Source organism: Malaya genurostris, chromosome 3, assembly GCF_030247185.1.
Source record: "Malaya genurostris strain Urasoe2022 chromosome 3, Malgen_1.1, whole genome shotgun sequence".
Lineage (NCBI taxonomy): Eukaryota > Metazoa > Arthropoda > Insecta > Diptera > Culicidae > Malaya > Malaya genurostris.
In genome coordinates this window covers 223856304-223883453 of record NC_080572.1, presented here as the reverse complement: position 1 = coordinate 223883453, position 27150 = coordinate 223856304, and the positions used below count along the sequence as shown (strand labels likewise).

The 27150-nt window shown below is 37.1% G+C and overlaps 1 protein-coding gene across 1 annotated transcript in view; it reads left to right on the top strand.

Moving 5' to 3' along the window:
- Positions 1 to 19530: 19530 nt before the first annotated feature.
- The window catches only part of LOC131434439 (uncharacterized), a 159855-nt gene continuing 152235 nt past the window's right edge, over positions 19531 to 27150 (top strand). The window contains exon 1 of the mRNA XM_058601153.1: positions 19531 to 20380. The gene's annotated coding sequence lies outside the window, so the exon portion shown is untranslated. The remainder of the gene's footprint in view (positions 20381 to 27150) is intronic.

Here is a 27150-nt window from a genome sequence, read left to right as displayed (position 1 = left end):
GTATTTATTAAAATTGAAAACTTTTCTTTGAGATAACCCTGCAAAAAATATGTGTGTTCGTCTGCATGATGTTTGTTAAAAAAATACCGAAGGCGAATATTTTTTAATTCGCCTCGAGCGCCAGAAACGCTCATCATTGGTTACAATGATTGATAATAATAATAATTTGAAGTTTACGTTGTTCATATATTTACGGATTTTTTGTAAATTTAATCGAACGTAATGAATGATGTGCAAGTTAGTATAATTATGGCAGGAAAATGTTCAGCGCACTCTACCGATCATTCAGCAAATGAAACTTATACGAAATTGATTACTGAATATTCAGCTGTTTGAAAGTCAGAAAATTTTTACCGATATTCGTAAAAATGATTTGATGTGCAAGTCATCTTATTATTGCGTTAGATATTACTTTTGCAACTGGTAAATTTGGATTTGTTTGAGCTTTTGTAGATACGTGGATAGTATAAGAGACCACAAATTCACACACTCATCCGTATTTGCAAATGTATGCTCATCCAAAACTTTGAAGATGTTGTAATGCATAAGACTAGATATCACAATATTGTTGGTTTGGGTTGCGATAAATATCGATTCATAGTCAGAAGCGAACTGAACAATAAAATTGTATGACACGTTGCAATGAATTTCGACTCAACAGATGGTATTCCATAACGAATACCAACCTATCTGCAAAGCACTGCAGCCAAATGAGAAATTAAAAATCATGTACCATGTTCCAATAATGAACATTGCCGCATCTGCGAATCCTTTGAAATCCAAAACCAATTAGCCAAAAATAGCCTCCAGGAAGTGTAATAATGCGTATACATTTCGGCGCCAGCGAAGAATAAAACTGCTGACGCAATTATCGCAATCCGCTCATCACTGTCGGGCTAAATAAAAGCTTTCGAGCTTTCGAGTTGATGATTGCAATATTTAAAATTGGGCGATAACATCGAAACGAAACCGTTTTAATGTGCTATGTAATTGTGTGGTTGACGGAACGGGAAATGCGGTCTGCCGAACGGAGCAAAGCACGGGCTTTCATCGCATCCGTTACTGGCGATAAAATTAGTCCGTCGCGGAAAAGCGAAGGACGTCGAAATCGCTGTTGGAATCGGTATATTCAAATTGAAAATCAATAAACTTAAACGATCTACGAAGCTAAAAAGTTTCCATTGTTTGGTCAATGGCTTTTTCTGTGGTAAGAGAGACCGATTAGAGCGTCTAAAGCGCTGAAAAGGAAACGTCTCTGATTGCGATGTCGATATCATTAATCAAACAGATTGGTGAGTTGTTCAATTATTCAGTGATGCCATGATGCATAGAATAATTCAGTTACATTTAAAATACGAATCCTCAGGCCAGATTTACTTAGTTAACAATGTAAGTTAGTACAGTGAAGAGGTGTTTTTTTTTAAATACGTTTATCTCAATAGAGAATAGGTATTAGTTTTTCTTCGCCATTGCATCTATGTTGTGATAGGTCGTCAAAAGATGAGATAACTAAATGCTAAAAAGTTCCTATCTCATGCCTTCCCGTTTGTTTATGATGACATTTGGTCAATAGAACGACGTCCACTGGGTACTATCGCCTTCTGCGTTACTAGCAAAATGAGAGGGTGCGAATTAGTTTGTAGGTAATATTTTATTTGTAACGCGAAAACTATTGAAAATCCTTCAAATAGGTCAAGTATGCCGCCTTGACGTCCTGTTGCTGAAGTGTATTTAAGCCCTTAATGCGACTTTAAATTGTCAACTTGTTTTCATGAAAACCGTTTGCTGCATTCCTTTCAATTCATAAACTGGCATTTTGCATATGTTCCTTATATAATTTGACGGGTAGAATTTTGATTTTTTTCAGAATGGGTCTTGCGATGATGAAAATTTTAATGGGTGAGTTTTATAACAATTGCAGGTATAGCAAAACAATGCTACACTCAAATAGAATACAGTAATATCATCATTATTAAATTGGCTTGTCGGTTTATATGAGACGTCACATGAATTCTATAAATTTCAATTTGTTTTAAACTTATCATTAGTTTGCAAGTAAATGTTTTCTATCGAATTTCGTTTCATGTAAAACGACTATGCTGTAAAAACCAAAGATTGGCAAAGTCGTGACAACTATTCCTACGATCGGTTTCAATGTGGAAACAGTGAGTGAATTATTTTAGTATTTTCTTACTCGTCTAGAATGTAGGCGGTCAGGATTAAATTCGACCATAGTGGCGTCATTATTTTCAAAACACACAAGGATTATTTTTGTGGTTGATTCTAATGATCGCGAACGAAGTTTTGTCGTGAATACGACTTACTTTACTATGGGGCACCTTTTCAAAATTTACATTCTGAGAGAATGATAAGTTTTTGATCGTGAATATCTCCTGTTGTATCTAACGAATCAACATAATATTTGCTACATGCCATCGGAAATATGATCACAACTTTATGATAAAATATTCAGTTGTGTGACGTAATCTCAAATAATTCAAAATTAAACTTTTTTGAAATGTTTGGTATATACGAGTATCAAAGATGATAATTCATAAGGCGCGTTTGCCGTTCTCGTATTTTTAGGGCTCATAGCTCAGTGATCTGTGAAAGGATTTATATAATCTAACTACCAATAGAATTGAAATTTTTCAACTTAAGCGTGTATAGAAAAAGCTTTGAAGTATTTCAATAGTACACTATTGAAAAACCTGTCTCATTTGACCCATGTAAACACCAGCCAATCAGAACGCGTTCTGAGGAAGAGAACAAAATATCTGCTGCTGTACAACAAATCGTTTGAGAAAAATCCGAACAGTGTAGTGAGTTCCATAATTTGGTCCTTCTGAAAGGCAGTAATGAATCCCGTACACCATCCGGATAGTTTCATTCAATGAAATACAAATCCGAAATGAAATATCGAAATTAAAATTCTATATGTTGCTATTTTTATAGCCGTTAGGACCGCCCATTATTGAAAAAGCTACAAACGAAATCAGGTAAAAACAAGCCTCTCAACAAAAATTGGATCAGTTTGGATTCTATCGCCACTGCGAGCAGATGTATTTTGTGTCGTTTGCAAAGCTTGTTTCGCTTCCGACAAGAGCGATTACTTCACAGCTACCAGTCATTTGCATTGATGAAAAAACAACGGTGGAGAGCATTACACAAAATCAGCCGTTCTAATGGCTCTAAAAGTTTTCTAAAGAACTATTAGGATTTGTTGTTCGCAAATCGAAGGTAAATATCCTCAGTTTAGTGCAAATCTAGAACAGTTTGGTTAGATTTGTGCACTTTTCGCTGTGTGAAATTCACAGTAATCGAGATCAAGTGAAGCCTTCTTTGTTTTTGCGAAAAATGTGAAGTGTTAAGAAACATGTCAGTTGTTTTCGTATTCACGACATCCAGTCATGTCTCTGATATTACCCACCCGCCTTTTTTTCAAACTATCCCAAAGCCCTTCTATTTTCATAAGGCGCAGCAGTTCTCACACACTATTTGCGTATAAACATTAACTTTTAACTATCGTATTATTTAATTAAAATTATCTGGGCTCCTTTGAAACCATTTATTTATCAATGAATACAATTTTCTACTAACAAATATCCTTTTCCCGTGACACTTGTAGAGTGTGCAGTGGTATATACGGCCTTTAGTAACAACAAGTGTTGAACTAACATACCTTCCTATCCCTAACCGGACCTGGCTTGCGCCGGTTCTAATGAACTCTAGGTTTATCAGAAGTTGCACATTGAAGGTATATATGCCATCCTCAGGTTTGATTTTCCAGAATTTCTTTGTGAAATATCAGTACCGGAGTAGCAACCAGGGGTGGCCGTTCAAGCTCAAATTCAAGCCATTGCATCTATGTAGTGACAATAAAATTTTCTTAAACATTTGTCAAATATGAATTCGCAACAGTAAAACAAATTGCAGATTGAAGATAAATTTCATCTATTTTTTTAAAATTGGAAAAACACGCTTTTAATTGGCTCATTGCGGTTAGCTTAACGTGGTCGTTGATCTTGTTGTAAGAGAGAGATGATAGGGAAACCGTATTAAGGGACGACTTACTCCCCTATGGTTAGTAAAGGAGTATCGGGAAGGTGGGACTTGAACTAACTTGTCATTTGGTATTCATATATATGGCACAGCTTGTTTTTACGTTTTCCGGTTGTGTTTTCCATGTTCTTTCGGTTGTGGTGGAATAGCAGTTGAGTAGCAGATTCTTCACCAAGTTGAATTTAATTCTGTCTAACCCAGGAGCAATATTGCCACATGACAGAAACTCTACTGAAAACTCCATCATTTGAAAAGGTTATCAATAGCATCATCATGTTTGTAGGAAACTTGCGAGTGATTATTTGTGTAGGAACTGAATCTGGGCAAACTTTCCTAGCAAATTCACATTTCTCGCCACCATTGCCCACGTTACGATTCCCCATTCGTTTGACCGTGTTCCAAAGGGAGCTTATTGATATTTCTCTATACAGATTCCTGAAAAAATGCCTCAACAAGTCCCTGTCCTTGACACGAAGTATGCTTTTGTATTGAATATCGAAGACCAAAAAAATCTAAATTCTGAGGAGTTCCCCCTCAACAAAACAATGTTTCAGAAACGATTTGCAAGCATTTTGTTTCGCCATTTTTCGCCAAATCAGGACTATACATTGGATGACTCATTTTTTTACGAAGTGCTTGGAACGCGAACAATTTTTGTTGGATTTTGCTCATCTTGGTAGGCCCACACTGACGATTGCTGTTTTGTTTCTGGCTCATACGCATAGACCCATGATTCATCATCTGTCACGGTTTTATATATCTTTCGAGCTTCCGTAGTTTTTCTTCCTAAGCATTTTCCTGTTACAATCGACACGACCCTTCCTTTGAGCGATAGTCAAGTTTCTCGTAATGTTCTTGCAATATTAAATTGTGAAACTGAAGCCCAAGAATGCCGATATGTCATCTGACGATCTTGTACCATCAGTTAATGCACAGCATCGATGGTTTCATCAAAGACATCATAGTAACAAGATATCCAGCTCTCACATTTCCCGAACAAATCATTGGCAACATCATTTTTTGCGAGCATGGCGCCCTCAGACGAGTCCGCATCGAATCTCGTACATAGAAGTATGGGAGAGAAATGTCAAATTCGTGCGCGCCAAAATAGCAGCACTGCGCACCCATACAATTGACATGATATGTTGAATGTGATGCCGTGCGATGGCGTTGCTGAACTGAATATTGATTTCACTCTAAGCTGACAGGGTCTGGTTTCATGCAAAACGACCGATTTTGGGCGACTTTCGCGAAATTCGCCGGTAAGCGAAATGCGACCGCGTTTCAGTTTCAGTTATAGATTGTCTTGACTGTTGAAAGAAGACAGGCTAAAATAAACAACTAACTAACTAACTAACTAGAGATCGAAATAAAGTTGTAGGATAAGATGCACTCGAAAATCTTAGCCAATCTTTGCACGTAAATTTTCATAAGCTAATTCCATATTTTTGCCGAGATGAAATTTTTACTGATGGTAAACAAACAAAATAGTACTGAAGAGGTTTATTGTCAAAAATGTGAAACTTTACGAAAGTGACAACGATTTTTAACAGACACCAATTATATTTTCTTCTTGTAAAACTGTAAGTAGCAGTCTGCGTAGCTGGCGAGACGCACCGCGTTTCATCTTCAGCCACCCGTTCTGGGTTGGACACTGTTTTGAATCACTCTAGCATTCACTAAGGTCGCATCCCAACCAGCGCCACGGAGAGCAGTTCTGTTCAGTGGTGGAAGAAGTGAACTTACCGATTGGTAAAAAGACGGGTGGGTAATGTCAGAGACATAACTGGATGTCGTGAATACGAAATCAACTGGCATGTTCCTTAACACTTCCGAATATCAATTAGTAGATCAATTGTATGAATTATGCAAGCATTCCCCTTTTTCACTACTAGAATTTGAAACGATGCATCTAAAATAAAGTTCAGATTAGTTACATTAAACATTTTGAAACACAATTAAATACTCTTTATAATAAAAATACAGATTTATCTGTATACGTGGCAACCCTGTTTCGCATGGCATATTTTCAAACGACACCCGTACTAGTAAAAATATGTGTTCTACATCAATACTTTCATTTTCGCACTGCGTGAGTCGTAATTGAATGTGTTAGTGACGATGAAAACTTTGTCTACTTCCATTTTGAAAAATCTGATGCTTTTGGTACGAAAGAGATAATTCAATTAAATTCTACAGATTGCTGAGCTATGAGCTTTCAAAATACGCGTCATGAGTTTTCCTCTTTGATACTTGTTGATACCATTTTAGAAAAGTTTAATTTTGAATTATTTGAGATTATGTCACATAACTGAAAATTTTATCATCAAATTGTGATCATATTTCCGATAGCATGTAGCAAGAATTATGTTGATTCATTAGATACAACAAGAGATATTCACGATCAAAAACTTATCACTCTCTCAGGGGGTAAACTTTGAAAAGGCGCCCCATAGTAAAGTAAGTCGTATTCACGACAAAACAAAAGCCTGTTTTAATCCATCTAGTGGTGTAATGATGCCTTTCTCATATTACTTATACCATCAAAAAATATTACTTTGGATATTCAGGGATTCTGTATGAAACCGTAAGACTTTTCCTTTGAATCTATAAATTTGTGAAAATCGATTTGGCCATCTTGAGGAAAAGTAAGGTAGATATTTTTACCAGTTTTTGAACACTATTTTCAATACTTCCGAAACCTAATTTTAAAGACTGGAATAGCCGAAGATGGTTCGTATATCCAGAAACAAATATGAGCTGCAAGTTGGAACAGTTTTGAGCCTAATTGAAAAGAAATGTTCTCTCATTTGCTTCGTCGCTTTAGGTAGCGGTACAAAAATTTTAACACTTAACTCAGTAGTTCCGGAACCGGATGTCGGATCCAGATGAAAATCAGGAATTTTATTATTTATTATACCTTCTACTTAAACCTAGTAGTCATGAAAATCGGCCAAACCAACTCTAAGAAATAGTCTGAGTTTCATTTTGAAGTATTTGAAAACCATCGGAGTCGGAGATCGGGAACCAGGATAGCTAGAATTTTTTCACGTTTCTGACTTTGCCGCTTTAAGTGACGCTATACATTTTTTAACATTCCGGAACCGAAAGTTGTATTGGAATGAAATTCTAAAGCTTTGTATAGGATCATAAGACCTTTAATTTGAACCTAAGTTTGTGCAAATCTGTCACGCTCTATCTGAGGAAAGTGAGCAAGCAATCAGCTTAGGTGTAGGTTTTCGTATTCTTTATAGCGTGAACGATATTGAACAAAGCCCGCAAGGCTCATGCCTCAGTCCGCTCCTGTATAATTTCTATGAAAACGACATTGACAGCTGCCAGTATACCCATGTACACTAAGACAATTGGCAGATGATGGCGTGGTTTCAGTTACTGGACCCAAAGCTATTGATCTGCAAAAACCATTGCAAGATACCTTAGATAACTTGTCCGTTTGGGCTGTTCATCTGGGTATCGAATTCTCTGCGGAGAAAACTGAGCTGGTCGTCTTTTAAAGAAAGCATGATCCCGCGCAGCTTCAGCTTCATATGATGGGAAGAATGATCCAACAGGTTTTGACTTTCAAATACCTCGAGGTGTGGTTTGATTCCAAATGCACGTGAGGAGGACACATTAGGTATCTGATAACAAAATGCCAACAAAGAGTAAATTTTCTTCGAATAATAACAGGATCTTGGTGGGGTGCTCATCCGAAAGATCTAATAAAATTGCATCAGACAACCATACTTTCAGTGATGGAATATGGATGCGTTTGCTTTCGTTCCGCTGCAAACTCTCATATTATCAAACTGGAGCGAATTCAGTATCATTGTGTGCGAATTGCCTTAGGCTGCATGCATTCAACACATACAATGAGTCTTGAAGTTCTGGCGGGAGTTCTTCCATTGAAGGATCGTTTTTGAGAGCTTTCGTCGCGACTGCTAATAAGATGTGAGGTACTGAGTCCCCTAGTTATTAATGACTTCGAAATGTTAGTTGAGCTTCAATCTCAAACAAGATTCATGACAGTATATTTTAACCATATTTCACAGGAAATCAACCCTTCAAGATATATTCCTATTCATGACACCCTCCTAAATGTCCCTGACTTTTTCGACACATCCTTGCAGCGCGAAGTGCGTGGAATCCCGGAACACCTACGCTCGATGGAAATCCCAAAAATATTTTCAAGTAAGTTCAGGCATATTGACTCTGAGAAAATGTTTTCCACGGACGGATCACGAATTGAAGAGGCTACTGCGTTTGGTATATTCAAAAATAATGTTTCGGCTTCATTTAGGCTCCAAGAACCTGCATCTGTTTATATAGCAGAGCTAACAGCAGTTCATTATAGTTTGGGTGTAAACGTTACATTATCTCCAAACCATTATTTCCTCTTCACAGATAGTCTGAGTGCAATTGAAGCCATTCGTTCAAGGGCTGCTGGCAAAAATGAACCGTTTTTCTTGGGCAAAATAAAACAATGCTTGAACGACATTTTGAATAATAATTATCAAATCACTACAGTCTGGGTCCCGGCTCATTGCTCCATTCCAGGCAATGAAAGAGCCTATATTTTAGCCAAATATGGTGCTATTGAGGGTGAAATTTAAGAGAAACCGATTGCTTTCAACGAATTTAAATAGCGCGTCTCGCCAAAGATCACTTGCCAGCTGCAAGCTTCTTGGGATAAAGATGATCTGGGTCGGTGGATGCACTCAATTATTCCTAAAATATCGACAAAGGCATGGTTCAGGGAACTGGATGTGAATAGGGACTTCATTCGTGTGATGTCCAGACTCATGTCCAATCACTACACGTTACATGCACATCTCCTTCGAATTGGACTTTCCGAAACTAATCATTGAGCTTGTGGCGAAGGTTATCGCGATATTGATCATGTCGTTTGGACATGCGTGGAGTAGCGTAATGTCAGATATCAACTAATAAATTCCTTGTGTACTCAAAGTAGACTATCCAATGTCCCAGTTCGGGACATTCTTGCTTGTCGTGACGTTCCTTACATGAAACTTCTTTATTATTTCATTAAGTCCATTGGAGTTCCAATTTAAATTTTATTTTATGTTAGACTGTTTTCCCTTCCATGAAATCAACCAATAACCATATATATGATATCGAATAAAAGTGATGAACTGATACAAACAAACCTGAAATAGTTATAAATAGTCATGTACAAAATAAATGTATTTTATTTAATGTAATCCAAAATAGCAACTCGCTTGATAAAAACAGTGTTTAGATTAACTAATGAATACCAAAATACTAATATGATATTCGAAATGCAAGGTTTAAAGTACTATGTATAGTGGTTCAAGCATCGCTGGTAAATCGAAGAGAGTTCTACTTTTGGAGTTTTTCTTCACTACCTTCGGTGCTTTGGAACCAGGAAATGGGAAACTATTAGTGCGGAATCAAATTTATATGCCCATAAACTAATAAGGTATGTAAACTAGAAGAATTTATCAGCTAATTTTATGGGATTTGTACTAGTTTGTGCCTTCGTACTCATGAAAATGGAAAATTTTAAATAATTTCAAGACCTTTCATTTGAGTCTTAGTTTGTGAAAATCGGTCAAGCCATTTCCGAGAAAATTGAGTGCATATTTTATACTTAATTTTCACATATTACCCTATAACTCCGGAACCAGAAGTCGGATCCAAATGAAATTAAATAGCAGGCTATGGGACTATAAGACCTTTCATTTGATTCTAAGTTTGTAAAAAGCCATCTCCGAGAAAATTTAATTAGGATGGTTCAAAACGCAAGATATTATTCCTGGCCCAGCGGAAATGACGATTTGATTGCCCTAGCGATTGTCTATTCGATTAATTTTCGGGGAATGAGAACAAATGTGGCAGATTCGTAAAACATTCAGTACCATATTTCGACACGTGCCTAAGTGCGAGATAATCAATCCAAAACATAACCCTTTGGATGTAGTAGAAGACCAAAAACGAGAAAGAAACAATGAATACTTCCAACACTCCGACGGGGACGCGTGGTAAATGCCGAATCATAGTGAATTAGTGCCACCCACTTTTCGACCCACGCGATGATTGAATCTTTCACACCGGGTCTCGGACGCTGCTGCCAAGGACGGATATCGTTGGCGAACTAAGTTGTATCAACAAAGCGAAATGCCGAAGCGAAAATGCGGCACGTTGTGGCGTGTGAAAATCGGAACAAGGACAGTTGCGGGCATCAACCAGCGCCGGTAGCGCAGAGTGTGAAAGTTGCCCAGATGTGCCGGACAGTAGCGCCAAGGGAGTAGTTGAAATTGCATTATCCTTATATTGTCCCCATTTTTTTTTCAATGAACCAGAAAAGTAATTTTTTTTGTGTGTAAGCACCACCATCAGCCCTGGGGGGCAGGCTCGAAGGCGGTCGACTATTGGGATGCAAACTGGCGCGCGATGAAATCGTTCGACGTGTTTTTCCCAGATCACCTCGCCGTTCGACCTTAATCCGTAACGCAAACAAAGGATGCAACCGGTACCGTGTATTTATAAATGTTGTCCCTACTGGTCCGCTGTGTCCTTGTGAGAAACATTTGCACCATCTGAAGCATTCGTTTTGATAATGACGCCCGCGCTCATTGATGATCTGAAGTTGCTCCGTTTCCGTTTATATTTACACAAAGATGTTGCGACTTTTCCATTGAATGAATTTATGTTTGACTAAATGATTTCCTCCCGTCCAAGATAAGGGTACGCGCACCTGCTACACGCTTGTCCTTGTGGATTGCGAGAGGCCAGACTGATGGGGTAGGGAGTTAGGGGTTAATTTGGTTTGGTCTTCGATTGAATGAATCCAAATGATTTTATGTGGTGTCGATTCGATAATTATATTTCTGCACAATGTAATTGAATTTTCAATATTTGATAAATTTACATTCATTAAATGGAAATTTATTTCCCACTTGTATTGATTAATTGCAGTTGTAATGACATGATTGGCATCTGTGGTATGAGAAGGACCGTAGAATGTGAACATTAATAAGAATCATGAATGCTTTCTGTTGACACCTCGTAATCCTGCAAAAAAATTCCAGTGGACGCAGATAACTTCATTACGACAGTCTGGGCCAAGACAAAGAGTTGAATCGTTATTCTAACCTATAGTATCAAATTTAACTTTCGAAAGAAAATGGCGCATACCTATATATGTAAAACCATAGCATTGAATTACCGCTACTGAAGTTTTTGTTCGGCTGTGATGTCTTTTTTGTCTGGATAGGACGTGAACTATCACTTCATGGCAGTTCTGAAAGAAGGCATCGAAAAAGATATCTCAATGCAACAAAGAAGAACCAAAACAAACGGTGATAATACGGAGCGGAAAACTCACGAATCATTTTCATTCGCCATTCGGCTGCCGAAAGGGGAACGTTTCGACTACGGTTGGGAGGATGAATTTGGTCTGGAATGAACTGGTAGGAAACACGGAAAGTTGATAGTAAAAATTGTAGGTTAACTTTCAATATCTTTTTTCGGTATATGGAATGATTTCCAGTCAGTGAAGTAGAACGTAGCTTGAAATCGATTGTAATCGTACTCTCAGAGCAAAAGTTTCCCTTTGATGATGGACCAGTTTGGTATCAACTGTTAACTGGTTGTAAAATATTCTACCGCAGTTTTTGCACAAAATTTTATTTTCGTGTTTTTTGTTTTTTTTACGAGAAACGGATTTTTGATGAAGATTTTGATTTAGTGTGTTCTTTCTTCTTGGTGGAAACATTTGTCTTTTTTTTTACAAATAACAAATGTTTGCAAAATAGTTGTTACGCGCTCTAAAAAACTTGTAGTAGGTAACGTTAGAGACGACAAGGTCGACAAGGGGCAGATCACGTTAAAAATGCACATTTATTTTGGTACATTGTTCGACTAATAAATTGACCATTCCATGTAAAATCGCATTAGTTTTTCGTAAAATGCTTTGGATTCTGAAAAGAATCGAAGGCTATCATTTCTCCTACTTTCGAAACAGTTGACAATTAATACCACGAGCAAAAATTCCGAACATATCGGTTTCCTCTTGTTTGGCGAACGGCGCACAAATTAAATCTGTCACTTGTTTGTGTGCTTTTCTCTACAGCGCTAACATTTCGCACCGAGTCGCGGTACCCATGAACGTTGGACGTTGTATGTATTAGCGACGACACTTATTCTGATTGAAAATCAATTTTATGAAATTAATTAATGTATATGAGAGAACCCAATTAACTCTTTGCTTGATTCTATGGGGAGACACTGAAATGGTTTGGAACCGTAATGATTTGACCGTAATTGCGGATTATAACACTATCATTTATGGTCATTAGAACTATCGATTTGTAAATGAATTCTCTCCGTTGTGTTCATACTTTGATGAATTTTTCGCACTTGTTTGAAGCGAAAGTCGTACTGTAAACGGAGCGAACAATGAACATAATAGATCAAAAGTTCAAAAGAACGGTTATAACGGCATCGCGGGACTCATTTTAGCCTTTCAGAAGGTGGTATTTTCTACGATATTGAACGCTGTTGGAATCATGTTTCTCGAATGCGAAGCAGCCAAATGATGGCTTTATTTGCACTCGTTTGGTGCTGGATTTGCACTAAAGTGATGATTTTTATCATTGATCTGCCAAGAAAGTAATCTAAATGGTTCTTTAGATAATATGTAGAGTCATTTGAATGGCTGATTTTGTATAATGTTCCCTTTCGTTGTCCACTCTTCGTGTACTTTTTCTCCGATGCAAACGACCAGCAGCTGGATGACGCAATTGTTTAACTTACGCTGCGAACGTCCCACAGCAGATATGCTCACAGAAAACCCTCATATTCTCAATTGACTGCAGTACCAATTGAATATTGCCGGGTGTAGTTCCACTGTCTTGGTGTATAAGACAACCTGCGTATTCGGTGTGTCTCCGTTCATGGATTATCATAGACTGAAGCTAGCAAACGCCCAACAGGGTTTATTAATAGGTTCACTAGGGACCTATTTAATCACTATTTAAACAATGTTTTTGTAATAATCGTGCTATTAACAATAATCCTACACTTTTTTTCCATTCCTTTCGTGAAAGAATTCGAGAAAATACTCAAACAGGGAAAAAGTTATTAGGAAATCAAATCTGCAGTAAATTCGTTACACTTTCGTGTTGTGAAATTTTGAAAATGCGCCCAGGTGAGCATACTAAAGCTTGCTTCATTTAGAATTGGAACAAACTTTTGCTTATATTGTGGCGCTCCTGGTGGACGGACTTGGAAGTTCTTGGCGCCCTCGTGTCGGGAATTTTGTCAGCTTCACGTATGATTTTTGACATTCCGCAAATCGACTGTACTTTGTAAACAATCAACATGGAAGCCGAAAGAAGGGAAAAAATTGTGCACAGTTATTTGGAAAATCCATTGTGGTCTGCATCTAGGCTAGCTAAACAGCTGAAATTGCCAGAAATACCGTATGGCGCGTTATCAAACGGTATAAGGAAACATTGACGACGATTCGGAAGCCTCACCGTGAATCAAGTCGTATCGAGCTAGCAAACAGCCAAATCGTACCATAAAACAGAATAGTGTGGTCAAAATTCGTGCTCGGAAACTATACGACCAGGTGCTGGCCAAGTTCAACGGGTGTCTTCTGATGGACAATGAAACCTATGTCAAGGCTGACTTCGGGCAAATCCCAGGTCGAAAATTTTACTTTGCAACGGCTCGAGGAGATGTTCCAGCCAAATTTAAATTTGTTTTTGCCGACAAATTTGCATGAAAATTTATGATTTGGCAGGGCATTTGCAGCTGTGGCAAAAAACGAAAGTTTTCGTTACAAATAAGACAATGACATCGGAACTATACCAAAAAGAGTGTCACGACCATCCCGTAATGTTTTGGCCAGATTTGGCAACCTGTCATTACAGAAAAGTCGTTCAAGAATGGTATGCAGAGAAAGGGGTCCAGTTTGTTTCGAAAAACCTAAACCCACCCAACTTCCCCCAGTTCCACCCTATTGAGAAATACTGGGCAATCATGAAGAGGATACTCAAGGCAAAGGGAAAGGTTGTCAAAGACATCAATCAGATGACGACGTGGTGGAATAAGATAGCTAAAACGATGGACGAAGAAGGTGTGCGCCGCAGATGAGCCGTGTTACTGGAAAAATTCGAGAATTCCTTCGAAACCGTGACGAATAATTTTATCCGTATTTTTTCTTGAAAGTATGAAGAAAAAGCTACGTTTGTATAAAAAAAACATCCTGAATTCAATAATAAACAACTGAAATACGGGCAATAGTCTTTGTTCCAGTTCTATCTGAAGCAAGCTTTAAAGTAAGACGTAGTCCTATGCCAAAGCAATGAACAATGATGATGGAAAGCAGGAATAGAGACAAATTTCTTTGACATTTCCATTTGTCCTGTTGTCATGAGCAGCTCGTCGCATGTGTCTGCATGTATTTATATTCGTTACTTGTTCCTACTGTTCTCTATGGTGTTTTGTATAGTGGCAAATCGAAATTCGATACATCATGGACTTAAAATTTTGTTTTTTTTTTCGATGTAAAAATACTGTACAAATTAAAACACAGTCCATTTTAGAGTAAACGAACACGGTACCACGTGTTCGTTTTACTCGGAGTCAGAGTCGCCCGCGTGTAGGTTCAAAAACGAAAACGGTATAAGTGTCAATAGGATCGTAGTACTAGCCATGAAATGATTTTGTACGCTAAGAATCGGTTGCAAAGTCTGTTGTAACAGAATGGTCGAATTCCACAGAAGGAATGTAATGGCAAGATAACGCTTTTTTAGAGTAAAAAACAGTATTTGGGTCGAAAATACAGTACAATACTGTAAAATACTACTACTGCTTGGAAAAGTTTTTAGCTCAGAGTTAAAAAATATGAATGTTCTTTGAATTATCATATTTTAAAAGACAATTTGGAATTTTTAACAGTTTGTCTTTCTCACATTGAAAGGCTACGCCAAGTGTCATATACCATTCGACTCAGTTCGGCGAACTGAGGAATGTGTCTGTGTATGTGTCAAATAATGTCATTAGGTTTCCTCAGAGATGGCTGAACCGATTTTGACAAACTTAGATTCAAATGAAAGGTCTCATGGTCTCGTACGGAATTCCTGAGTTTCATCCGGATCCGAGTTACGGAGTCACAGGGTAAGGTGTGTTAAATATTGTACACCGTCACCTAAAGCGTCGAAACAAAAACAGGCACCTCGCAGTGAGATGATACTTCGATACTTTACTGCATACGTTTTGTGTGTGAATATTTTTCGATGTTTTTAGTTTTCATCAAATTATTTTAATCATCATTTATCATTCATTACCTTGCAATTTTGAAACTGCAAGACGAATCAAAGATGGAAATTATATGAAACTTTGAAATTATTCCTTTCAATCTAAACGTGTGACATGAGATGTAGAGGTGAATTCCTTTTCAAAGTTTTTCTCATTATTCATGGTACATCCAGAGACGGTATTCAGAGACCAGCATAACCAAAAATAGTTCGTATGCCCATGAATTAGTGTGACGAATAAATTGAAATAGTTTTGAGCCCAACTTTGAAGATTTTTTGGTATCTTCATCTTCTATGACGGTTTGAATTTTAAAAACTTGAATTGGATGTCGGAATCGGATAAAATTCACCAATTTCTTATGAGAACATAAGTCTACTTTAATTAGAAATTTTGTTTATTAAATTCGTTTTGTCCTTCTTTTGACTTCTCTATTCCCGATACTTTCGAACACGGAATTCTAAAATCGGTATAATCGAAGTCACTTAAATGCGCCTAATGGATTGTAAGCCATTTCATTAGATTCGAAATTTTTGAAAATCAGTGTATCTATCTTAGAAAAATCGTTGTGCGCAAGTAGTTTTTATGGGATTTTAAGATCCTTCATTTGAAAATTAGATGGGGGAAATTGATTAAGCGCCATCTACGAGCAAAATGAGTGACATTATTTTAATTTCATTCTGGAACCAGATGTCGGATCCAAATGAAATTCAGAAACCTTATATGGAAGAATAGGACTGTTCATATGAGTTGAAGTTTGTGGAAATCAGCTAAGCCATATCGAAGAAAAATTAATGAAATTATTTTTCACACCATAATTTGGTATAAATGTGTAAGAAGTGGTGTTCTTCCAGCAATTATTGCTGCAAGCAGTATGAATCAATATAAATATGAAATTGTTTTGAATTAGAATACACTTCCATCTTTCTAACACATATGTCGTTTTGGAACGATTATGTTTGAGCAAATTCTATACACATTCTTAATTCGAGCAAACTCTATACATATTTTTATATTTATACAAAAAGGTAAAACCATAAAAAAATTCTAAACTGGTCTCAAAGCTACACCAAATTATAGAGTAGAGTGTGTTAAATATTTCACCCCGTCACTTAAATTCACCGCTACCGTAAAAAATTTTTAACTGGCCTCAAAACTGCACCAATCGGTGGCTACTATCAGTAAGCAACCAAACAAACCGATTTCGGCTATCCTGGTTCCATAGTCATATGCTGAAAATTCATCTCACTCATTTTCTCAGAGATTGCAGAACCGATATTCCCAATCTTAGGGTTCTACCAAAAATTACTGCATATTTCCGGATTCAACAAAAATTTACAACATCGTTTAGAGTACGATGTAAAAATCGCAAAAAAATCCTTCAAAATTTGAATAAAAACTAGTAGAGTATGAACGTCATGCTAATTGATGGCCATACGAATCGACATCGATTATACCGTTTCTCGGGTTCCGGTGCCGGAAGTACCTACAATTGTGGAACTTTCTTCCTTTTTTCGTGGTGGATCAGAGAACTGCTTCATTCTGTAGGTTATACTAGTTAATGGGAAACATGTAGAAACAGACTGCAGATAATATTTAAAATGTGCCTTAAATACTGTAGCTAGTTTTATTTGAATATACGTTCGTGAAAATTTCCCTACCCATCTTTGAAAAATTTTAGTGAGTTCAATTTTAGAGTTTTGTACTACTATTTCTGATTCTTCCGGGAACGGAAGCTGTAGACTGGTTTGCCGGATTTTGAATTATTCAGTCATCTGATAACAAGACTACAGAAATTTAATAACAATTTTCTTAAACATTGCTGCTTTTCACAAAAAATATTTACAAAAAAATACTTACGAAATCGAATTTTCACATTACTCACCCTGTAATTCCAGAACCGAAAGTGATATTTAAATAAAAATTACGCTCTGCCCTCCGTACTTCGGTAAAAAGTAGGTTTTCACAGTAATTTTCACAGCTACTCACCGGAGATTGTTGGACCAATTTTCCCAAACTCAAATTTAAGAGAAGCATAAACCCGATATCCGGTGCTGCACGGTAACATGTGCAGAAAAATTTTGTGCGCTAACTTTTATCGGAAATGGCTTAACCGATTTATACAATTTTAATTTCAAACAATAGGGCGTACGATCCCATAGAAAATTGTTTGTTAGTGGATGACCATGCATATTTTTTCAAATTTTTGGCGTTGATATATTAGTAACTGGAGGTTCTAAAGACTGTCCCAGAAAGTATGGACGCATCCAAAAACCGCTGCCATTTCGCAATGGCTCAGCATCTGTCAATTTTTATGGGTGCGTCGTGTTGATTACACTCTTATCTAACCACTAGTGCAGTTGTTTATTCGTTTTCATTAGTTTGTTTCGAAATGCGTGGACTTTCAGCAGAACAACGTCGAAAAATTGTGTACAAATGGTGCACAGAACGCGGACTGTCACTGAGAAAGATAGCAAAAATGGAAGGAGTAAGTGAAAAAGCCGTGCGAAATGCAATCAGGAAGTTCGGTGGGGATAACACCTTTGAGGATAAATCGAAAACGGGTCGAAAAAAAGGTCCTGCTAACCCTCAGTTGGATAAACGTATACTGAAGGCGTTCGAGCAAAAGAAGGAGGTTTGAGTTCGGGATGTAGCCAAAAAAAGTGGGCACTTCGAAGTCAAATGTTCTTCGTGCTAAAGCACGTTTGAATTTTCGAACCTATAAGAAGCAGAAACAACCAAAATGTAGTCCGAAACAAGAAGCATCGATCAGGCCGAGGGTTCGAAAGCTGTACAATACGATTCTTACTGGAAATTTGAACTGCATAATCATGAACGACGAAACCTACGTGAAACTCGATTACAAATCTTTGCCGGGACCACAATATTATACGGTGCAAGAAGGGCAAGTGTTAAACCAGTCCGAGACATCGATTGAAGTCGAAAAATTTGGTAAGAAAGCTATGGTCTGGCAAGCAATTTGTAGCTGCGGTAAGATTTCGAAACCCTTCATCACCACTGTTTCATTGAACAGCGAAATGTACATCAAGGAATGTTTACAAAAACGACTTCTACCCATGATTCGAACCACAAGGATCCTGTCTGTCTTCTAGCCAGATCTTGATTCTTGCCACTACTCGAAATCATCGGTAGAATGGTATACTACCAAAAATGTCACTTTCGTCCCAAAAGGCATGAATCCACCGTATTGCCCACAACTTCGACCAATTGAGGAATTTTGGGCATTAACGAAGGCACATCTTAGGAAACATGTCTCGGCAGCCGAAACCATTCAACAGTTCGAAAAAGATTGGAAAAAAGTGTCAAAACTTGTCGCCAAGAAGTCTGTACCGTATTTAATGAGGAACGTTCGTAAAAAGGTGCGCCAGCTAGTCTACAATGGCTAAGTAGCAAATGTTGAGAATAATATTCTGTTGCAGGATAATATTATTAGTATATCGAATAAAATTTGAATATCTAACACTTGTGAATTATTTACAGCGAAATCAAAGGGCTTCCATACTTTCTGGGACAGCTTTTAACTTCCTAAAATTAGCTTTAGAATCCTAGACAGTGTTTCACAATTATGTTCCTATATTCCAAATTTAAATCTATTGAGAGAGTTAGAAAATTGCATGCTTAATGTCATCATGATCGATCGTGTCTCGTACACAACCCTGTATTTGTTTATCTTCTTGAAAGGCGATACTCAGCTAAAAAGTTATAACATTCAGAATTGTTGAACCTTAAAACCCAAAACATAAATCCCATTTCATACAAATTTCAACGCAGTGTTTGAATTCATCCTGGTCATGAACACCTCCTCCGCGTCATGAAACGCGCATGTGCTCATCGTATTTTCCGAGTGATCTTTGTTTGCCTACCTATCCGTACCCCATTCGGCTCACTGTTGCATTCTCTTTTTATTGCTTGCAAGCATGCCACAGGGCGCCCACTGTGAGGGGGGGAGAGACAACTGACAGGAGACGAGAACACATTTTCTCCCCGAAATTTCCGCTTACCCGTTGCATGGATTCATCACTTCCGGCGATAAACAAAGCCGGCTTTCTGTATTCCTGCGACGCGTTCTTTGCACCAGACCGCCGGTGGCCCTCCGGCCGGTGTCTAGTGGAGTAGTAAGGAAGCTTCCTTTCGGTTCGTTCCAAGCCGATCAGCCAGTCAGTCTGCCAGCGACGACCGCAGCTAGTGGAAGCATTCCGGAAAAGCTCTCCGGCGTCGGATGTTTCATTCAGTAGACACAGCTGCTTTTGGGATAGCCAATGAGAAGATGGTTAGTTTTTGACAAATGATTTCTGGTAAATAAGAAATTGCGGTTGAGAAACCTGATCTATAGCTAATAAAATCAATTCGAGCTTGGTGTATTTCGAGCTAACCAGAACTGCACTTATGCGAAGAAAATTTGTTTACTATAGTCAAAGTGGAACGTCGGTGACTAGTTGGACGAGATTCGCTTTCCATCGTGTCGCGAACGAACCGAAGTGAATGGTGGTTCCCGAGTGCGGACGGAAATATAATGGACACAACCACAGAACAGTGATACGCATAAATTGCGATAATTAAAAACAAACAAAACGCAGCTAGAAGCAAGTGTTGAGTGACGGAAGAGAAATACTGGACGGTTACGGGACCGTTCGGTGCACGGAAAATAGACTTGAATGACGAGAAAAACAATTTACCTACGCGGCGGTTTCCATGGCCGTTGAAGAAGGCAACGTGTTGATGGGAAAGTGTTATGGAAAATAAATACAAATAAAATATATACAATCGAACGAACAATAAAACTGCCCCGGGATGCCGCGCGTACAAGGATTGTTTGGTATTTAAAAACAAATTAAAACCAGGTTGTTCGAGTGAGAGTATTTACCGGCGTCGATGACAAAGTACAGCATTCGGGTAATGTGTAAAGTGTACTACCAACAAAGTGATCTGCAGAGAGATGTGGATAATTAAACTTTGGTGATTGATGGCTGCGGTAGACCAGTGCAAGGTAATTATACCGACGCTCGTAATATTGAAATTTTGCTATATTGAAAGCTGAATTTGCCTTCACTTAACTAATGGCTAAAGAAGATCAAAAGAGTAACTCGAATTTCGTTTGATATGTGATGATATCTAGCAACTAAATTGAAGCTTGTTTATTTGTCTGGCTTAAGTACAGCTGAGAAGGAATAAAATAACACGACTTGAAATTTGTCTTATTGAGATCATTGAGGGTGCCAAGACATTGAATTGTAACTTTTTTCGCGATAGCAAAATGAATTAATATGTATCTGAATACCATTCCGTGCAACAAAAATGTTGGAATCAGCTTAACGGACAATAAGCTTATTTTTAAATTGAGCTTGGTTATAATTTGAGGTTATTTGAAAAAAATTTAGTTTATCTAACGCACTACTTTGAGTTATCGATTAAATAAATCGAGTGGAATTATTTTAGATTGTTTTCGGATGGATTGTGCATAACAAATTAAATTATTAGACCAAGTGAATTATACATGCATATCTCACTTACCCACATCGTGAAAACTATTTCGCGTTCAGCAAAACTAGTCATGATTTATAAACATAATCAGAGTTCTAATGAAAGCAGTCAATCAGATTAAATTAATTCAATTAAGAGTTACCAGTCCATGCAAAGTCTATGCAACTTAACGAGCAAAATATCGAACCACCACATTCTAATTTTATATATGCTATCTGTGGCCAAATTATTGTATATTAATATTAGGCCGGGAGCAGCCAGGGAATCGTTTCTTTTGGTTCTGGCTACAATAAGGTGAAATGTAGTCCCAACAAATGAGCACAAAATTTTAACCGTTTGAATTGAAAGAATCGTCGCACAAAGCATAACATATATACTTGAACAGGGTCGCCGAAAGAAAATACGGGCCCGGGGGAATGCAATATTACGAGCCCCCATACATGAGAATAAACTCTCCGTGTATTTTCCGCACCAAAACACGACTCTCGCATGAATTGCCCCTTAAGGCCCATTCGCACTCGGCTCTGTACCTGAGTTTAGTGGCTAACACAGATTCTCCTTCTAAAGAACGATTGCAAACAAGAAAACATTCAAGTATCTACGGTATCTTTACCACTAACAAATAGTTATTCATAGCATAAGAAAGCGCGGACGAATTTCATTATCGATCAAAGACTGTTGAAATAAGAAATTACTGAATATTCACTAGACAACGAAAGTGTACCAAATAAATACATTAAACATAATCGTGTATATTTTTATTGTGATGTTTCAAAGTTCTACATGAACGATAATACCTAGTATGTATTCATTTCAGTCTGTCCAGGTTAAGTTTTTGATTATGCTACAATCTGAAGTAATATCTATTATGTGATTTTACACAACAAAGTAACATTCATGCATTGAGCTAAACAGAGTTTGACATTATTAGCATTAAAAACGTCAGTAACCTTAGAAAATAAACGATTTTTTATAGCACCCAATATATTGTATTCAACTCGTTGTTATTTCAGCACAAAACCCCGTGCATAAATTCGTGTCATTTTTTGTATGTAATTTTTCTCACGATATAATGCCACCCAACCCACTGTGCATTTCTCACACTATCACCATACGAAACAGCGGCGCGCAAGCGAACATAGAAAATGATGAAATGTTTAGGAAAGTCACTCGAGACTTTTTCGATTTTTTGCTGTTTCGGCTAAAGTTTTATAACTTTGACTTGCCTTTTCAGATTCTTTGTGAAATTTTGCTTCAAACACTTTTTCTCAGTTCCAAAGTCATCTCCGTGAAGCGGAATAGTAACCGTTTCTACATTTCAAAAAAACATTTACGGCTCGGCAAAGCAAAATATCAAATATACTAACGGCCTTTTTCATTGAAAAACACTGGTGAGGTGACTTTCGAGCAGAAATGACAATAAAACACCGTCAAAAAATTGCACTTCTGCTCGAAAGTTCAAAACCAGAGCAATCCACGCCACCATTTTTTTTTTGCAATGAAAAACGGCATTAGTTGGCATAAATTTAATTGCAAAAAATTAATGTTTTTGGTTTTTCGAAGTTCTGTCTAGAATAATATTTGAATAATTGATCAAAAACGCAACGCGCGCACTCCGCTCCAATTCCCCTCAAATATGTAGGTTTGGTATTAAATTTCATTAAAGTAAAAAAAAATTGTTGCCAAAAATGCAGCAACTGAATTTTCTGTAATGACTTATTCCCAATCAATTTGAATTTATTTTTCTTCACATGAACTGTTCCAACGGAAATCACAAATTTTGGCCTAAAATTGTATACGTAAATTCGTTAGAAATTCTCTAAAACTTTAACTTATTTTTTAGAGCTATATGGAGGAATTATTCACTGTAAACAAATTTGGGTGTGTTTGCTTTATTTTGCAAATTAAACAAAAAATTCAAATCTCCAAAAAGGTATTTTTGATCTTGTTTTTCATTCTATGATATGGTATAGCTGATAATTGAAGAAGTTTATTACACTTTAGGTCAAGATGAAGTATATTTTTGGGCTAATTTAAAGTTAAAAAGTATGCAAAAATTCGAATAAAATACGAAAAAGGGAAAAGGATATTAATCGATATATTGACGAATTTCACGCCAAGTCGTACTTGCAGTTGGCACCACCCTCTCAGATTTGAAGAAAAGATTCTGGGCATGTAGATTTTGCCATGAAAGACTATCTTCTGTTTTACCCTATTTTTTATATTTATAGTGAAATAATAACAAATCCTACGAAAAAGAGTTGTACTAGTGATTTCCATAAAATAAGTCAAATTTCGAGTAAAAAAACTGAACAAAATTTTTATCGAGTTCTAAACTGAATAAAATTGACTATAAACATTAAAAATTAATTTAGTAGAAAAACCTGTTTTTGATTTTGAAAAAAAAATAGTCCAAAAATAGGTGGATATATTCCCCAAATTGCGAGACGGGCACTTTTAATGAAAAAAAAATTTTTTCTAACAAAAGCTTTTCCTTGTTCAAACTGATAGTTTTTCATTGTCATTTGATCGAATATAAACTAAACTGAAAATCCTTCTCATCCCAGAATAAAATGAAACTCAATTTGTGAGGAAAATCCACAGAATGCCGTATCGGTAGTTGCCCGACATTTCCAAAAAAGTATTAGTAATGGACAATGTCCTAGTTAAAATCACTTTTATCTAAAAATATCCGTATCACAATACATGCACGATTGGAAGGGAACCTTGGGAAAGCTTCAATTTTTCTGTTGTTTCCGGTATTTTGAGTTTATTAACTTCCGGTTAATTGATATTCCTTGAAAAACCTTATGATATGAGTGTTGCCTGAACGGATTTGATGAGTAGATTCGAGAAAATAATGTTTGAGGTGAATCAAAAATGCACGACGGCGTCTTCCGGTTAATTGATAGTTCTTGGATACCATAATTAGTATTTTCGGAACAAGGTTTTATTAGTTTGATGCAGTAAGTTTCAATAAACCAAAAGTCTCCTCCATGAAGTTCCGAACGATTCAAACACTTTTTGCCCGGTCATCAAATTCGATCCGAAAATTAAGATCGTGAAACAGCTTCAAACATAATTTTTCAGCACTTACTAATCAAACCGCCGGATATATATTATAAGGGTTTCCAAGGAATACCAATAACAAAACCACAAGTTTCCGTTTTGGATTTCGTAACGACCTCAAACATCGGTTTTTCGACATCTAATCTGTTCCCAAATAACGTAAACTTTATTCTATGAACTAACTAGATTTACGAACCACGATTAGGTCATCAGTTTATGTTTTGGTATAACACCCAAATTTATTTACTATTTCAAAATTCCTTAACTAGTAAGAAACTAGAAATAATTAATTGCGTACTTTTATCAAATTGAGTCGAGAAAATGTTTCAACAATTTTGAAAAATCTGTTCATTCTTATAAGAGTGTACATTTTTCGCCCATTATTTCTCCATCTTGACCTAAGGTGCCATAAATTTCATCTAATACCAGCTAAATAATCAGAATTTAAATATTTTTTTTTATTGTATACTTTTGCCGTACAGCCCCAATAGCAACCTGAAACATTTCCAAAGACACCAAATCAATTGGACAATACGATTTTGAGATATATGATTTTGTTAATTTTCAGAAGAATTCTTGCTTAGGCTTTTCGAAAAAGTGATGCAAGAATTAAAATTGTTAACTGATGGTGCAAATTGTCCCTTTTGGGATATAAATAATGATTATGCAACACCGCCGACCATAGAGAAGAATACGACCACAATACACCATTAGACAAGACAAAGTAATTTTTGCAACATTACAATGTTCGCCCACATGTTGCACAGTCGGTAAAACAGACCTAGAATCACTCAAATGGAAAGTTCTACCCCACACACCGTATAGCCCAGATATTGCTCCTTCCGATTACTATTTGTTCAAGTCGATGCAGCTTAGCCTGGTTGACCAGCACTGCTTCAATTATGATGAAGTCAACAAATGGATCGATGCATGAATTGCGGCTAACCAGTCTTATTTTTGAAAAGGGTATACGTGAGTTTTCAGAATAATGGGAAAAAGTAGTGGCTTGCAATGGACAATACTTTGAATAATGATTTTGTAACCACCTTTTGTCAATAATGTTTCAAACCCTAATACAATTTTATATCTTAAGACAATAACCTTAAACGATCGTTGGAATGCCCGAAAAAAGGAATTGGTCGTAAAAGCTGCTCAATGGATATTAAATGTGGTGCAACAGCTGAATAGACGATCAATTAGGTCATGCCACTTAATAATACTGATACTTTGTTAATCGGTTTTGTGCTGAAAACCATGAAGCATTTTGTGCTTCATATTTATAAGGGGCACTAAGCCCCAAGCCAGAATGAAAAGCAAAACATCACTGCGAACATCCGCAACTGGAAACTTTACTCTACATAGTGATCTCCAAATCATGTTGCATCGTGATGAATGACACAACTTAAGTCAAGGCCGACTTCCGTCTACCTTCTGGGCAAGTGTATTTTGTCGCCAAGTCTAAGTTTGATGCTCCGGAGAATATTCAAAAGAAAAAATTATCGGAATTTAAAAAAAAAATATCTGATCTGGTAGGCGATTTGCGGATGTGGTTAAATAAGCCGGTCTTCATCACATCTGGACCGATCAACGATTTATATGGAAGAATGCCTTAAATGCATCTCTCGCCACTCATAAGGAAGCACAAATGATCTCTGTTTTAACCTGATAGTATCCTATCAATATACAGTAAATTTTGTACCAAAAGATATGAACCCACCAACTTTGCTCAATTCAAATATTCGTAGCAATTACTCTTGGAACAGGACTGCAGTTTTTATCGAATACACCCTTCAATTCCAATAAATCTTGAGTACGATCTATAATTGTAAATCAAAATCACATGGCATCTAGCGCACTCATATTTTCCTTTCTCGATAATTGCATAATTTTGTTTTGAGAAAAATATTGTTGAAAAGAAAAACATTTTCCCGCATATTCTATTGTTATCGATAGCCCTCCCGAGCGACAAAACGTGACCAGAGAGAACAATCCTATTTTCGAAGTCAAAGTTTTGCACGATAATATTTTCTAAGTAAATCGTTATAAAAAGTCAGCCAAGCAGTCTGGTCACGCAGTGATGAATCGAGTCAGCAACCATCGGAAATGACGGATTTAATTTGTTACCTTCTTCTCTTCCTTCTTGTCGTGGCTCTTCGCCGAGCAACTTGTGTAGCTGATTGCATCGTTAAGCGGTTTGAGTTTCCGGTTCCGGCACATTACGCTATCGTTTATCGCATCGGGATGCAAAAAGTTGTGACTACAATTACAGTTCCACCAGTCACTTCTGGGGCAGCTTCCTGACTGTTTGAAATATTAGTAGTGTCGGAGTGGGAACAGGCCGTTAATGAAAAAAAAGATTGTAAGAAGGGAGAAGAAATTCTGTCCAGATATAGCTTCATAAAATTATAATTAAATCCTTATTAGCTAATTTTACAGAGCGGAAGTCAAAAAGTGAGGCATAGCTGCTCACTAATCAGAATGACGTGGCGACAGAAATTTACTGGAAAAAACCATTAGCATCGGATGCGAATAAATTTAACTCCAAGCGTGAGAAAAATGATCCGCCTTTAGAAGCAAACGCACCATACAACCAACCATAAGTCGCGTCCAGAGTAAACAAACTTATTAATCTTAATCTACTGTGCTGCCAAACTAATGAAAAAGTCGAACTATGGTTCACCGAAACCACCACCGCCAGACGAATGTTTGTTTCGTTTAGTTTGAGTTTCGCTTAGGCGAGGGTGGTGCGTTTGAGAGTGTGTATGTTCGCGCTTTTTTTTCTTTTGCTACATGTGACAGTCGTGCTTCAAGAGGAAAATAATGGATCACGTTCTAAGCAGGACAAGTCGAGATTACAGCAATGGCTCAAGATACTCTTTATTACCAACATAAAAACTGTTTATTCTAAGCAATCGTAGAGTGGCCCAGCCTGCTGAAATATAAATTATACATTTGCTTTAGTGGCTACTGTCTGGTCGAAAAAAATAAATATTTCGAGCCGGAGATTATGTGTATGCGTTCAAGTATGTACAATAAGTTGCATGGAACGATTATTCTAGCAAGTTAAAGTCAAACACTTTAAGTACTCCGGCTCGATATTGAACAGGGGGAGAGTTCTCTCGGAATATCAAATATTGGGTCAAACTTTACGAATCACTCTCCTGTTTCATGAACCTAGTTTTAGAAAACAAACAAATGAAGTTTGTT